Source organism: Oncorhynchus clarkii, chromosome 3 (assembly GCF_045791955.1).
Source record: "Oncorhynchus clarkii lewisi isolate Uvic-CL-2024 chromosome 3, UVic_Ocla_1.0, whole genome shotgun sequence".
Classification (NCBI taxonomy): domain Eukaryota; kingdom Metazoa; phylum Chordata; class Actinopteri; order Salmoniformes; family Salmonidae; genus Oncorhynchus; species Oncorhynchus clarkii.
In genome coordinates this window covers 19,517,513-19,529,975 of record NC_092149.1, presented here as the reverse complement: position 1 = coordinate 19,529,975, position 12,463 = coordinate 19,517,513, and the positions used below count along the sequence as shown (strand labels likewise).

The 12,463-nt window shown below is 44.3% G+C and overlaps 1 pseudogene; it reads right to left on the bottom strand.

Annotated features, from left to right (window-relative positions):
- The window catches only part of LOC139385093 (nephrin-like), a 66,987-nt pseudogene that overhangs the window by 21,798 nt on the left and 32,726 nt on the right, over nt 1-12,463 (bottom strand).

Here is a 12,463-nt window from a genome sequence, read left to right as displayed (position 1 = left end):
ATTGGGAACCATACTTAGGTATTCTTTTCCCACCTGTGTTTTGTGGGTAGTTATTTTCTGTTTAGTGTTTTCTGCACCTGACAGAACTGTTCGCTGTCGTTTCTCACTTTGTTATTTTGTTTTAGTGCTCAGTGTTAATAAAAATCATGAACACTTACCACGCTTTGGTCCGATCCTTCCTCATGAGATGACCGTTACAGAACTACCCACCACAAGCGGATCAAGCAGCGTGGTATGGAGGAGCAGAGGGTTCAGGACTCCTGGACATGGAAGGAGATACTGGACGGAAAGGGAATATCGCCGTCCGAAAGAGGAACTGGAGGCAGCAAAAGCTGAGAGGCGGCATAGTCCGGTGCGCTATATGCCAGCCCTCCGCAAGTGCCACGCGAGAGTGGGCATCCAGCCAGGGCAGATTGTGGCAGCTCAGCGGCGCTTGTTTCGGCCCAGGGTATCCTTCGCAGGCTCTGCGCACTCTGTCTCCAGTGCGCTGGGACTGTTCAGTGCATCCTATGCCTGCGCTCCGCCCGTGCCGGGCTAAAGTGGGCATTCAGCCAAGTGGAGAGGTGCAAGTGGTAAGCACCAGATCTCCAGTGCTCCCCCACAGCCCGGTTCGACCTGTGCCTGCACTCTGGAGGGGCCGGGCTAAAGTGGGCATTCAGCCTGGAGGAGTGGTGCCAAGGCTGCGCACCAGAGCTCCAGTACTCCCCCACAGCCCGGTTCATCCTGTGTCTCCTCTAGGGACAAGGCCTCCTGTAGGTCTCCCCTGCCTGGTGGGCTCTGTGGCAGCTCCACTCACTAGGCTGTCTCTGCATCTCCTCCCTCCAGCGACGCCCTCCAGTCCGGAGCCTCCAACAATGGTGCCAGGTCCGGGGTCCGCAACGAGGGTCCCCAGTCCGGCGCCCGCTACGAGGGTGCCCAGTCCGGGGCCCGCAACGAGGGTGCCCAGTCCGGGGCCCGCAAAGAGTGTCCCCAGTCTGGGGTCGGCGGCGAGGGTCCCCGCACTAGAGGCGCCACGAAAGTGGGCCAAGCCAGAGGTGGAGCGGGGTCTACGTCCCGCACCAGAGCCGCCACCGCGGAGAAATGCCGACCAAGACCCTCTCCTATAGGTTCAGGTTTTGCGGCCGGAGTCCGCACCTTTGGGGGGAGGGCACTGTCACGCCCTGACCTTAGAGAGCTTTTTATGTCTCTATTTTGGTTTGGTCAGGGTGTGATTTGGGTGGGCACAGTTTTCTATGTTTTGTATTTCTATGATTTTCTATCTCTATGTTTTGGCCGGGTATGGTTCTCAATCAGGGACAGCTGTCTCTGAATGGGAACCATACTTAGGTATCCTTTTCCCACCTGTGTTTTGTGGGTAGTTATTTTCTGTTTAGTGTTTTCTGCACCTGACAGAACTGTTCGTTGTCATTTCTCACTTTGTTATTTTGTTTTAGTGTTCAGTGTTAATAAAAATCACGAACACTTACCACGCTGCGCTTTGGTCCGATCCTTCCTCATCAGACGACCGTTACATTTACAACTGCGACCTGGCAAAGAAAAGGCAAAGCAGTGCGACAAAAACAACACAGAGTTACACATATAATAAACAAACATACAGTCAATAACACAATAGAAAAGTATATATACAGTGTGTGCAAATGTAGTGAGATTAGGGAGGTAAGGCAATAAATAGGCCATAGTGGCGAAATAATTACAATTTAGCAATTGAATACTGGAGTGATAGATGTGCAGAAGATGAATGTGCAAGTAGAGATACTGGAGTGCAAAGGAGCAAAAATAAATAACAATATGGGGATGAGGTAGTTGGGTGGGCTATTTACAGATGGGAAATGTACAGGTGCAATGATCGGTAAGCTGCTCTGACAGCTGATGCTTAAGTTAGTGAGGGAGATATAAGACTCCAGCTTCAGTGATTTTTGCAATTCGTTCCAGTCATTGGCAGCAGAGAACTGGAAGGAAAGGCGGCCAAATAGGAGTTTGCTTTGGGGATGACCAGTGAAATATACCTGCTGGAGCACGTGCTACAGGTGAGTGCTGCTATGGTGACCAGTGAACTGAGATAAGGCGGGGCTTTACCTAGCAAAGACTTATAGATGACCTGGAGCCAGTGGGTTCGGTGACGAATATGAAGCGAGGGCCAGCCAACGAGAGTATACAGGTCGCAGTGGTGGGTAGTACATGGGGCTTTGGTGACAAAACGGATGGCACCCTGATAGACTACATTAAATTTGGTGAGTAGAGTGTTGGAGGTTTTTCTGTAAATGACATCGCCGAAGTCAAGGCTTGGTAGGATAGTCAGTTTTACGAGGGTATGTTTGGCAGCATGAGTGAAGGATGCTTTGTTGTGAAATAGGAAGCCGATCCTAGATTTAATTTTGCATTGGAGATGCTAAATGTGAGTCGGGAAGGAGAGTTTACAGTCTAGCCAGACACCTAGGTATTTGTAGGTGTTCACATATTCTAAGTCAGAACCGTCCAGAGTAGTGATGCTAGATGGGCGGGCGGGTGCGGGCTGCGATCGGTTGAAAAGCATGCATTTAGTTTTACTTGCATTTAAGAGCAGTTGGAGGCCACGGAAGGAGAGTTGTATGGCATTGAAGCTCTTTTGGAAGTTTGTTAACACAGTCTCCCAAAGAAGGGCCAGAAGTATACAGAATGGAGTCGTCTGCGTAGAGGTGGATCAGAGAATCACAAGCAGCAAGAGCGACATCATTGATGTATACAGAGAAAAGAGTTGGCCCGAGAATTGAACCCTGTGGCACCCCCATTGAGACTGCCAGAGGTCCGGACAACAGGCCCTCCGATTTGACACACTGAACTCAATATGAGAAGTAGTTGGTGAACCAGGCGAAGCAGTCATTTCAGAAACCAAGGCTGTTGAGTCTGCCGATAAGAATGGTGTGATTGACAGAGTCGAAAGCCTTGTCCAGATCGATGAAGATGGCTGCACAGTATTGTCTTCTATCGATCGTGGTTATGATGTCGTTTAGGACCTTGAGCGTGGCTGAGGTGTTCCCATGACCAGCCCGGAAACCAGATTGCATAGCAGAGTCGGTACGGTGGGATTCGAAATGGTTGGTGATCTGTTTGTTAACTTGGCTTTCGGAGACTTTAGAAAGGTAGGGTAGGGTAGATATATATCTATAACACTTTGGATCTAGAGTGTCTCCCCCTTTAAAGAGGGGGATGACCGCTGTAGCTTTCCAATCTTTAGGGATCTTAGATGATACGAAAGAGGTTGAACAGGACAGCAATAGGTGTTGCAACAATTGCTGCAGATAATTTTAGAAAGAGAGGGTCCAGATTGTCTATCCCAGCTGATTTGTAAGGGTCCAGATTTTGCAGCGCTTTCAGAACATCAGCTATCTGGATTTGGGTGAAGGAAAAATGGATTAGGCTTGGGAAAGTTGCTGTGGGGGGTGCAGAGCTGTTGACCAGGGTATGGGTAGCCAGGTGGAAAGCATGGCCAGCCGTAGAAAAATGCTTATTGAAATTCTCGATTATCGCAGATTTATCAGTGGCGACATTGCTTCCTAGCCTCAGTGCAGTGGGCAGCTGGGAGGAGGTGCTCTTATTCTCCATGGGCTTTACAGTGTCCCAGAACTTTTGAGAGTTTGTGCTACAGGATGCAAATTTCTGTTTGAAAAAGCTAGCCTTTGCTTTCCTAACTGACTGTGTATAATGGTTTCTAACTTCCCTGAAAAGTTGCATATCGCGGGGGCTATTCGATGCTAATGCAGTATGCCACATGATGTTTTTGTGCGGGTCAAGGGCAGTCAGGTCTGGAGTGAAGCAAGGGTTATATCTGTCCTTAGTTCAACATTTTTTAAATGGGGCATGCTTATACAAGATGGTGAGGAAAACACTTTTAAAGAATAACCAGGCATCCTCTACTGATGGAATGAGGTCAATTTCCTTCCAGGATACCTGGGCCAGGTCGATTAGAAAGGCCTGCTCGCTGAAGTGTTTTAGGGAGCGTTTGACAGTGATGAGGGGTGGTCGTTTGACTGCGAACCCATTATGGATGCAGGCAATAAGTTAGTGATCCCTAAGATCTTGGTTGAAGACAGCAGAGGTGTATATAGATGACAGGTTGGTCAAGATGATATCTATGAGGGTGCCCGTGTTTACGGATTTAGAGTTGTACCTGGTAGGCTCCCTGATAATTTCTGTGAGATTGAGGGCATCTAGCTTAGATTGTAGGATGCCAGGGTGTTAAGCATATCCTAATATAGACTGAATAGTGGGACTTTGTTCAGAGCGGAGAGAGAATGAAGAACAGATTCAACGTGGTCAAGGTGGAAACTCTACATGGGGAAGAATAATATGTGTTCTTTCAGAATCTAAGGCTTCTCTCAGAGATGCTTGTCATTGGGCACTCGAGATGTACAAATTGGACTGTCTGAAATCTGAATTAAGTATTTTAAGTGTGTATTGACCTCAATTCAATTTAAAATACATAAAGAAGCCACAGCAGGCAACCAATACATGTACCGAAATTACAGATGGTTTTACACAAAAAGTCAGAGTTCTTTCCATTGCTGTCCTCTATTGGTAGGCAAAGGCACTATATCGGGAAAGCTAGCTGTGAGCTGCCCAGGGACACAAGTCGCCCAGGGACGCGAGCCTACCAGACGAGCTAAATGCCCTTTTAAATTATTTGTATTGTCGTTTTTATTATTTCCTTTTACGATATTACAACAATGCACCCAGACTCCCCACCCGCATCCTGCCATGCCACAGCCCCACTCCAAAACAGACCAAATAAAAAACAAGGCTGCAAAGCAACAAAATGTGGAAAAATTCAGGGGCGTGAACACCCCCCAAATGCACCGCACACACAAAGATAGAAAAGAAAACAAACTTTTCATTTTTCACCCAACCCCCCCCCCATAACAACTATTACAACAAAAGGAAAATTTAAATAATAATAACAATTAAAATTATAATAAAATACATCCCTACCCCAACCAGTCATCTATGTATGTCTGTAGTATATCAGGCCATTACATATTGTTATCATTTTCTATCTCAAGTTTACCATTCATTTTATAAATCAATCTGTCATATGAAGCTGTTTCTGCCAAGGCCACATACCATTCCTTATAAGAGGGAGGATCCTTCTGGGAATTTGTTGTTGTTTTGTTCTACCTTTAGCAAACAATCTCTAAGCTGGAGATACCTCCAAAAGTCTTGTTTCTGTAAATTATACTTGGACTTTAGCTCTTCAAAAGAGGTAAAAGTATTTTCTTGATTAAGACAACCAATGTTCTTTATCCCCTTTCTATACCAATCTTTCCAGAAAACCATGTGTCCCTCTATTTTCAATTTAGGGTTGTTCCATAACGAAGCATAGCTTAACAAGAAAGGTGAAGATCTCTCTCTCTCCTATGAATCTGGCTCCATAGATTTTTAGTATGAGACATTATTGGATTCTGGGGTCCCACATTTTGTTGACTCAAATAATCTGATGCTCCGAAAGGTGTCAACCAAGATTGACCTAGTCGAGTTCTCAATAAAGAGAGAGACTATTTGGGAAGCTACAAAGGCTCCTTGACACAATTGCATGTTAGGGAGCTTTAATCCTCCCTTCTCAGTCTTTGCCTATAATATCACTAGTTTCATCCTGGCCTTTTTACCGGCCCAAACAAACTCAGTAATAATTTTGTCTATGGATTTAAAAGTATAGACAGGTATGGATAGTGGTAACATGCTGATGACGTAATTCAGTTTAGGAGCTATGACCATCTTTATAACCTGTATCCTACCCCATAATGAGATTTGTAGTGTATCCCAGCTCTTAAACTGGAGTTGACTTTTTTTGTTCAATAGTGGGTCAAGATTTTCAGAAATCAGACACTAGACACTATCCCCAGGTCCCTCAAGTTTTTAGGAACCCATTGAAACCTCAAACATTTCTCATTTCTCATTTCTCAGACAATTTTTGATAGAGGCATTGCTTCAGATTTGGTCCAGTTTTCTTTATAGCCCGATATCGCTGAGAATCCATTTACCAGGTCCAGTAAAGGTGGTATGGAGAGTTGGAGGTCTTATATTATTTGTAATATGTCGTCTGCATAAAGCAGTAGTTTATTCTCCATACCTCCCATATGAATCACTTTGATTGACTTAATGGCTTCGGCTAATGGTTCTAATGCTATAATAAATAGGAGGGGTGAGAGACAGTCACCTTGTTTCGTGCCTCATCCTACAGAAAATTGAGATGATCGTAATCCCTTAGTGACTACTGTGGATTTGGGGTCGTTGTACAGAAGTTTAATAATATTATGAAAGCCCTGTCCAAATCCAAATGTATTTACAGTATAATGCAGGTAGTCCCAGCCCACCCTATCAAAGGCTTTCTCTGCATCTAGGGATAAGGCTGCCACTGAAGTATCCAAATATTTTGCCTTCCAGATGACATGCAATAGGCGTCTAAGATTATCAGATGAAGTTCTGCCATTCACAAATCCCCCCTGATCTGGATTTATGATTTTCATAATGATATGATTCACCTTCATAGCCAGAATTTTTGTTAACAATTTTCCATCACAATTTATCAAAGAAATTGGATGATAGCTCCCACACCCATGGGGATCTATTCCCTTTCTGAGGAATAGGGGGATTACTGCATCACTCATAGAAGGTGGGATCTCACCTGTGTCAATCGATGTGTTAAATGTTTTCAATATTTCTGGGCTAAGCTGCTCTGCAAACCTTTTATAGAAATCACTGGGTATCCCATCCAACCCTGAAGTTCTACCACTGGGTGCTTGTCTTATAGTTTCGGTTAATTCCTCCAAAGTAATAGGGCGGTCGAGCCAGATCCTGTCTTCCTCTGTTAATTTAGGAAGGTTCAGATTCTGAAAGAATGCCTCTGCTTTCGGCATATCTAAAGGGTCATCTGAAGTATAAAGTTCCTGATAGAAGTCTCCAAATACATTGTTTATTTCTTTATGATTGGTAATCAGCTTGCCTGTCTGATTTCTGATTCCACCTACTTGCCTATCTGTTTCTCTAGATTTCAATTGACTGGCAAACAATTTTCCTGCCTTTACACCAGATTCGTACCATCTCTGCTTCAGCCTGTACAGGGAATATTCCGCTTTTTTACTGAATAAAATATTCAGCTCGTATATGCTTTTCGTCAGATTTACCAGATACATGTTTTAAGCTTTGTTTCAAGTTGATACATTTTCTGTTTATCTAGTTTGTTAATAGTAGCGGATTGTTGTATCATTACTCCACGTACTGTATGTACACTTTAAAAGCTTCCCAGATATGTATCTGTTTCACGCTGTTGTTGTTTGTTTCAAATAATATCGTAATGTGTGTTTTAAGGAATTCACAAAACACCTTGTCCTATAAGAGGCTGGTGTTCATTCGCTAATATTTACAATTTTCTCTTACTTCTCCTATTCCAACAGTCAGATCAATGATTGCATGATCTGTTATAGCTATCGTGCCCACATTGCAAGAACCCACTTTATCTCAGACAGAGTGTGAGATCAGAAAGTAGTCAATGCTTGAATAAACAGTGTGCCTATTTGAAAATAATGTGTAATCGTGAGCGGTTGGTTTGATCAATCTCCATATTTCATAAAGACCAACATCTTTACACAGTGTTTTAATTGCTTCTTGAGTTTTTGAGGCCCTGGTTAGACCAGTTTTTTATTTATCTAAATAAGCATCAGAGCCTGATTATAATCCCCCCCTAGTATCAGACAAAAATCACCGAAATCCAATGTTATTTTGTTAAATTGAAGGAAGAAGTCTGGGTCTTCCTCATTTGTGTAACGTCTGCTTCCAACGCACACCCTCAAACACGTAGATAGCCTGAACGCAGCTCACTTTCCAGCCCCCTTTCCAGCTCACACTATCAAACACTTAGATACCCTGAATGCAGCTCACTCTCTAGATCCCAATCACCTGAATTTTAATCACCTGTTCACACACCTGTATGCCATTATCACACACTATTTAGTTCAGTTCTTTGCACCCCATCACTGTGAGGTATTGTTTGTTTTGTGACATCTTTCAGAGCGCTGGGTTTCCTGTGATTTACGCCTCCCATGTATAGTTTTAGTTTTGGCCTGCCTCAATAACAACGCCTTTTGCCTATACCCTACCTGTACTTTAGTCGGATTTCCTGTTATCAACCTATTGCCTGATCTCCCGGACTACATTACTAACCTTTTCCCTGCCTGTACTGTTGCCCTTTTGGACCGCTGTGTATGACCTTCTGCCTGCAACTGGACCCAGCTACCTGCCTCCTCCTGTGGTCCTTTACAATAAACACCTGCTGCACCCTGTGCTTGAAACCAGCTCTCTGTCTCCCCTTGTGTTCATTAGAATTTGGGGCATGAATATTTCCCAATTTTATATTTTGTCCTGAAATCGTTAAATTATTTTTCCACTTGAACATGTATACCTTTGGAAAATAGAATAGAAACACCTATTTTTGGGGGGTTGAATGTATTATGGTAAGCACTAGCCACCCATCTGTCTCCCACCCTAGGAGCATCCTTTTCCAGTAGGTGGTTCTTGGAGCATAACCACGTCTGAGTGTTTTTGTTGAAGACAATTCAATACCTTCATTCTTTTTAAATATGAACCTAGTCCGTTCATATTCCACAACGTATCTTTAATCACATTGGTCATATCAGAAAGGTTGTAAATATATTATTACCACAACATGACGAGTGTTAGAATATTTAAATTTTTTGCGTTTCTGATAGCCACTGCTTAGTAAATCAATGAAAGCGAACGACTGGTAGTACCCCCCACCTAGAACACCAAACTTTCCATAGAACAAATATGTCATAAACATCCCCAAACCCCACAGGGTACAAAAAAATGTACGTCCAAAATTAACAAACTCACTACCCCTAAACCAGGCTTTCGTCCGTGTGAAGTGTCCGAGGTCTTCCGAGCGATGAAGCTCCAACTAGAATTACCATGTTTACCAACGCCAAATATAGGCATGACCATATACATTTTGAAATGACAGATATGACATGTCATAGAGATTACATAAATCAACCAAAACATTGAAAATAAAGACAGGCTGACCCTTATTCTCGCAAAGACAAGAGATTACCTTTCTCGTGAAGACTGATACATGAACTGTATAACTCCAAAAGTCAGGAATGTAAACTGAGGTCAGACACAAAAGAGAGACTGGTATAAGTCATAATGATAACTTAAAATAAGCTGACTAACACTGGCTTGTGCCCGTCACTCATGGCACGAACACGCCTGTTGTGGTCTATATTGGCCCACTATTGCTGTTATTAGAATGAAAACTAAAATAATATATAGTATGTTTATCCCCACTATAGCCATAATACAGCATGAAATGCTTTGACTATAGTCTTGCTTAATCTAGTACTATAATGATGTCAGCTGTAAACCAGAAAGATAAATTACAGGCAACATTCGTAGCATAAACACTCGATGAGACAGTTACTCACAACATGGGAAGTTCTATCGCCTTAGAGAAAAATGTTAGTCCATCCGTGATGAACCATTGCCACCATGTGGAACTTCCAAAGCCTACCACGCTACTCAATTTGTTCGGCCTCATTGACGTCCATGACACACTCATTTGCCTCTTTTGGGTCCGTGAAATGATGTAATGATCCTCTCAAAGTAACTCAGAATACGGCAGGATATTGCAACGAGTATTTCAGTCCTCGTTTCATGCACATATGCCTCACCTCCGTGAACGCATTTCTCTTGTCTTGAACCTCTTTGGAAAAGCCAGGGAAATCTCCACATTGGTCCCCTTCCATTGAAAAGTCCTAAGTTCTTTGGCTCTGAGCGGGACCTTCTCCCTGTCAATGTATGGTAAGAATTTCACCAGAATAGGCCGGAGGTTGCGTGCGGCTGGTCCTGGGTTCAGTGTCGTCGGTGTCCGATGTGTTCTCTCGATGGGCATGATGTTAACATCCTCCGGTGTGTTATCAAAGTTGCATAAAGGTTGCATAATTTGTCTTTCACACAATCTTCCATATTTATGTGGATCTTGGGAACTCCTCTGATCCGAAGTGTGTTTCTCCGACTATAATTTTCCTGGTATTGAAGTCGTATTGTGAGTTTTTCGATCACAGTCTCCATTATTTTAACAGTGTCGTTTAGGCGGTTGTTCTTGTCCTCCATGTTTGATATCCTCTCTTCTGCGTGTGTAAGTTGGTTGTCGAGTGTGTCCACTTTTGTTTTCAGTGCACACATTGTATGTTTTATTTCAGCCACATTTCGCCCACTTTCGCAATTTTCTCTTCGAGATTTTTGTTCATTTTGCGAATCTCATTTTGAACTGGGTCATCAGGCTGTTCTTCTCCGCCATTTTCCTTGCTAGCTGCAGGTAGGGACAAGATTTTCATGTTTTTCATCAAAGTGTCTGCTTATGTGCGTTTCCAAGTAGTTTTTTCATGTAACCGATATTTGGACAGTTAGTTAACAAAATGTGTAACTAGGAGTTGAATAATTGGTTAAAATATAGTTGGAGCTCCACAGCCTCTTAAGTTAGCTGTTGCTCCTCGCCCCATTGTCGCCGGAACACAGCTAAATGCTTTTTATGCTTGATTCGAGGCAAGCAACACTGAAGCATGCATGAGAGCACCATCTGTTCCGGACGACTCACGTCGGTAGCCATGAAGCGCTTTAGAAGGCTCTTCATGGACCGCATCAACACCATCATGCCGGAAACCCTAAACCCACTCTAATTCGCATACCACCCCAAGAGAACCACAGATGACGCAATCTCAATCGCACTCCACACTGCCCTTTCCCACCTGGACAAAAGGAACACCTATGTGAGAATATTAATTGACTACAGTTCAGTGTTCAACACCATAGTACCCACAAAGCTTATCACTAAGCTAAGGACCCTGGGACTAAACACCTCCCTCTGCAACTGGATCCTGGACTTCCTGACGGGCCGCCACCAGGTGGTAAGGGTAGGCAACAACACATCTGCCACGCTGATCCTCAACACTGGGGCCCCTCAGGGGTGTGTGCTTAGTCCCCTCCTGTACTCCCTGTTCAACCATGATTGCGACTCCAACACCATCATTAAGTTTGCTGATGACACAACAGTGTCCGGGGGTGTATTCGGACAGGGCTACAGTGTCTCACGACCCCTTCTGTCTCAGCCTCCAGTATTTAAGCTGCAATAGTTTATATGTCGAGGGGATAGGGTCAGTCTGATATATCTGGACTTTTTCTCTTGTCTTATCTGGGGTCCTGTGTGAATTTAAGTATGCTCCCTGTAATTCTCTCTCTCGCTTTTTCTCTCTTTTTCTCTCTCTCTTTCTCTCTCTTTCTCTCTCTATTTCTTTCTCTCTTTCTCTTGGAGGACCTGAGCCCTAGGATCATGCCTCAGGACTGCCTGGCTGGATGACTCCTTGCTGTGCCCAGTCCACCTGGTGATGCTGCTGCTCCAGTTTTAACTGTTCTGCCTGCGGCTATGGAACCCTGACCTGTTCACCGGACGTGCTATCTTGTCCCGGACCTGCTGTTTTCGACGCTCTCTCTCAACCGCACCTGCTGTCTCTAACTCTGAATGATCGGCTATGAAAAGCCAACTGACATTTACTCCTGAGGTGCTGACCTGTTGCATCCCCTACAACCACTCTGATTATTATTATCTGACCCTGCTTGTCATCTATGAACGTTTGAACATCTTGGCAATGTTCTGTTATAATCTCCACCCGGCACAGACAGAAGAGGACTGGCCACCCCTCAGAGCCTGGTTCCTCTCTAGGTTTCTTCCTAGGTTCTGGCCTGTCTAGGGAGTTTTTCCTAGCCACCGTGCTTCTACATCTGCATTGCTTGCTGTTCGGGGTTTACATCGGCTGATGTAAAAAGGGCTTTAGAAATACATTTGATTGATTGATTTAGTGATTGGTAGGCCAGATCACTGACAACAATGAGACAGCCTATAGGGAGGAGGTCAGAGACCAGGCAGTGGGGTGCCAGGACAACAACCTCTCCCTCAATGTGTACAAGACAAAGTAGCTGATCGTAGACTATAGGAAAAGGAGGGCTGAAGTGGAGCCGGTCCAGAGTTTCAAGTTCCTTGCTATCCAAATCACCAACAAACTATTATGGTCCAAACACACTAACACAACACAGTTGTGAAGAGGGCACGACAACACCCTTTTGAAAAGGGTGAAAAGATTTGGCATAGGTCCTCAGATCCTCAAAAAGTTCTCCAGCTGCATCATCGAGACTGGTATGGCTGACTGGTTGCATCACCGCCTGGTATGGCAACTGCTCGGTATCTGACTGTAAGATGCTACAGAGGGTAGTGCGTATGGCCCAGTACATCACTGTGGCCAAGCTTTCTGACATCCAGGATCGTACTAAGCGGTGTCTAAGACTCCAGTCACCCAAGTCATTGACTCTTCTCTCTGCTACCGCACGGCAATCGGTACCGGAGCTGCCCAGTCTAGGGCCA